We start from the raw sequence: 3,513 nt of genomic DNA on the forward strand, positions 1-3,513 counted from the left end.
TTTGTCCCGATTTCCAATTTAACTAGCCATGGCTCTGTGTGCCCTTAATCAATTTGCACTTTTCCACAAGCTTCGGGCTGACATAGCTGTACTTAGAAATAGGGTCAATTAAAATGGAAGTGACTTGATCACACATCTTACCTTCCATCTCAATGATGGACGCTTGGTGGTTCACTTGGCGATTGTCCACGACTGCATAAATTCTAGGCAAGCTCTGAGCTACGTCCCCCACTGTGCGAGCTTCCTTGGAACTATAAATCTTAAGCCCTGCATTTCTTTGGTGTGGGCAGTTCCAAATGGAATAGCTGAAATGGAGAAAGCGTCAAAGCTTTCAAGCATGCCCCACACTACATTTCTGTACTGTAAGAGGTTGGTGAGACGCATATCTTGAACTTTAATATTCATTCACCACCAATTTTGAAACATTGCAGGTTTAGTTCTAGAATCTAAACACTACAAAAATTTAAAATTAAATGAATTCCAAACCCGAGTGGGGTTGTTGCCTGGCGAATCGTCCTCTGTTGCGCTGTTGCTATTCGAAAAAAAAAACCTAAAACTAAAAACCGTGCTGCAATAAACTTGAAATCTGGTCGTACTTACACAGTATCCATTCCCAATATATGGGATTCGTTTCCAAAATGCGGGATCCGTTTCCAACAAATCGGGATCCGCCACGTTGCAGTTTCTTAGACAGAGCAAGGCGGATTCAGATCCGCCACGTTGCAGTTTGTTGGATGGATCAATGCGGATTCAGATCCGCCACATTGTCATTTCTTGGATGGATCAAGGCAGATTCGGATCCGGATCAGATCCGTGGATCCTGGACCCCAATTTGTTGGATCTGGTAACATATCAAAGAACCAAAAATACTTCATTCTTCAATTGTGATTTCACCAAAACATCAAGAGGGCCTAATTGTGCCACACTTAACCAACAACTCTAGCTAGGGCAAATCCCAAAATAGGTTGAATAGTGCTAACTTGTACACATCAACAAGAAATATGCTTCAATAAACATAATGTTTGCAGGTAGAGTCTAGATGAAGGGAGGGTTTCACCTCAACCCCAACATTTTTTTATTAGAGGAAATTTTCTTTCTTTAAAGGTTATATCAACATACTTGAACTAGTAATTTTGGCCATCAAATCAACCCAAGAAAAACAAAGAAAGATGAAGAACAACACATTAAAATGCCGCTTATCTTCTCTCCCTTGGGCATTCTTTAGGTGATTTAGGGCCTTTATTGTCAACAACTAGGGTTTGTGAAGGGAATTTTGGGTGAGGGCTTTTATATCTAGATATTTTTGTATTAAAAATACAAAATACGGAAATTAATCATGATTCCATCAATATATCCTACACATGAAATGTTGAAGAATAAAATAGTCTCTAGGACAGAGAATTAACATAGAGGGTTTCTTTCCAAGGCACCTCAAAACCTTCTGAAACCACTGGTAGTCAGAAAATGCAGAAGGCTGAAGTCATTTTGGTCATTCTGGAACCTAATATCCGGGACCTTGTTTTCTTTCTTATCATCTGGAAGATCAGATAAAGAATTACTGAAAAATATAAGGTGTCCTCCAACCCAAGGTGCACCTCCCTTGGGCATTCTTTAGGTGATTTAGGGCCTTTATTGTCAACAACTAGGGTTTGTGAAGGGAATTTTGGGTGAGGGCTTTTATATCTAGATATTTTAGTATGAAAAATACAAAATACCCAAATTAATCATGATTCCATCAATATATCCTACACATGAAATGTTGAAGAATAAAATAGTCTCTAGGACAGAGGATTAACATAGAGGGTTTCTTTCCAAGGCACCTCAAAACCTTCTGAAACCAATGGTAGTCAGAAAATGCAGAAGGCTGAAGTCATTTTGGTCATTCTGGAACCTAATATCCGGGACCTTGTTTTCATTCTTATCATCTGGAAGATCAGATAAAGAATTACTGGAAAATATATCTTCATTTGAGAGGGAATCTTCACATACCCAATTAGTTCTTTTTTAAGGAATATTTCAACTTATAGTCACCTTTACTCCAATCTTGTGTGAACTTCGATTAGGAAATATGTCAAAATTTTCATTTTTTCTGAAAGTCAATTTCAATAAAGATGAATGGTAGTGAAAATTTGTATTTCAAACATTTGATTTGATTATGCAGGATGCGATGGTAGATAATATCATACACCTGACAAATTTGCCACGTAAGGCTATTATGAAGTGGTTCAATGACAAAAGAATGCAGGAGAGTCCCAAAATTGTATATAAAAAGCGCCAGTAATAGTATGCCAATGTTTTTGGTATGTCATCAAATGAACATATTTAGTGTTCTTTGTATTAGTGGACATTGCTCAACTTTGTAAAATAAAATGCAGAATTGTGGAATTAAGATCGTGTCCGATTTCCCAAGTCTTTGAAAATCAACAATTTTTTATTTTTATTGCATGCCATCCCAAGTCTTTGAAAATCAACAATTTTTTTTATTTTTATTGCATGCCATCCCAAGTCTTTGAAAATCAACAATTTTTTTATTTTTATTGCATGCCATTGTGTTCTCATATGTAGCATTCTTCGTATCAAAAGGTTTTGTTTGGACGTTGTAAAATAGTATCACATAACAGAAAAACCAAGTTCTCCGCTTGCTGCATTGTTAAATTTACAGTTTTGCATTTTGTCATATAACTTTAAAGTACAGATTGTGTTAGAAACCATTGCCCTTCAATTTTTTCAGGTCTTCCTCATTCACAGACCTTGCGCTGCCTCACTGTCAAAATAATACAGGACAAGAATTGCACTGCAAATGAAGCAAAACATTTGAAAATAAAGAAACCAGAAGAGGTACTGCACATATTTGAAATACAAAGCCTAGCTCATTGCATTGGTGAATTTACAGTTTTTCATTTTGTCATATAACTTTAAAAGTACAGGTTGCAATATAGACCAGTACTCTTCAATTTGATCAGGTCTTCCTGTTCGCGGACCTTGTGCTGGCTGGGTGGCAAAACCTACATGAACGCACTGCAAAAGAAGCAAAACATTTGAAAACAAACAAACTTGAAGAGAGGCATGGAAAATCTTTGATATGGAAATCCTAACTTGGTCATGCCGTACTTTTGAAGAGAAAAACATTGAGGTTTTGCATTGCATGACCCCTATCAGTTTAATATTTTGAACCTATTATAGTAGTCCATTTCTACAGTAATTGACTATTCACCTTGAGACATGCATTCTAAACAAGTGCTACAATTGAAATGTAGCTCTACATAATAGTCGCAATACCTTGCTTTGCAAGATGATAATTATACATGTTCTTGGTGTATGTTGTTAGAATGGTTACATTCAATAAGTGTTATTTACGAATCATGTTATATGTTGAATATGGAGCCACTGTAATGATAAAATTTAAATAATGAGGTTCGAGATTTGGTGGTCAAATCACCGAATCAAGTAGGGTGTTGTAGATAGTTTTCTGGAGTGAACTGTGTGTATTAGCTTGAAACAATTCACTCCAGA

The 3,513-nt window shown here is 36.5% G+C and overlaps 1 long non-coding RNA gene across 1 annotated transcript; it reads left to right on the top strand.

Moving 5' to 3' along the window:
* The first annotated feature begins 2,210 nt into the window (after positions 1-2,210).
* Positions 2,211-3,008, top strand: LOC149143896 (uncharacterized). The gene is made up of 2 exons (XR_016264319.1): positions 2,211-2,300; positions 2,732-3,008. It is a non-coding gene; the product is annotated as an uncharacterized LOC149143896 (long non-coding RNA).
* The last annotated feature ends 505 nt before the right edge of the window (positions 3,009-3,513 follow it).

The sequence above is a fragment of the Pinus tabuliformis genome, chromosome X (assembly GCF_031772625.1).
Source record: "Pinus tabuliformis cultivar Carrire ecotype Pingquan chromosome X, CPIR1, whole genome shotgun sequence".
Lineage (NCBI taxonomy): Eukaryota > Viridiplantae > Streptophyta > Pinopsida > Pinales > Pinaceae > Pinus > Pinus tabuliformis.